This window comes from Austrofundulus limnaeus, unplaced genomic scaffold (assembly GCF_001266775.1).
Source record: "Austrofundulus limnaeus strain Quisiro unplaced genomic scaffold, Austrofundulus_limnaeus-1.0 Scaffold2089, whole genome shotgun sequence".
In the NCBI taxonomy this organism is placed as follows: Eukaryota; Metazoa; Chordata; class Actinopteri; order Cyprinodontiformes; family Rivulidae; genus Austrofundulus; species Austrofundulus limnaeus.
In genome coordinates, this window is record NW_013954491.1 from 30,026 (window position 1) to 30,595 (window position 570).

The window sequence follows — 570 nt, forward strand, 5'->3', positions numbered from 1 at the left end:
GACTGTGTAACTTTATAAACTGCACCACATAGCAACCTTCAGTTTGTTCCTGCAGAGCTGTAGACACGCCTCCTGCAGGGAGTAGGCGTGTCTACAGTTCCTGTAGAGCTGTAGACACGCCCACTCCCTGCAGGAGGCGGTGCGTCCTGCAGGTACCTGTGCACGCAGGAGGTGTTCAGGTCACGTGACGCTGTGACGGAGGAGGAGAGGAGGAGGACAGCATCAGTTAAGACCGGTCCGGCCTCAGTCCTGGTCCCGGGCCTCCATCCTTCTCGTCCTGCGGGTCTCAGCTCTGGATCATCATCATGTCCCGGCTGTCACAGACCGTGTTGGTGCTGACTGTCTGCCTCTTCTGGTCCGGACCGAACCTGAGCGCAGCGGCGAGGAGCCAGCAGCTGAATGAGAGACCCATCATCGGTAAAACTGATTTTTATTGTTTTATAGAAGCGCTGCAGATAAAACTCAGCGGATTATAACAGGTCTTATGTAATTTATGAGAATGTTCCGTGTGTGTGTGTGTGTGTGTGTGTGTGTGTGTGTGTGTGTGTGTGTGTGTGTGTGTGTGTGTGT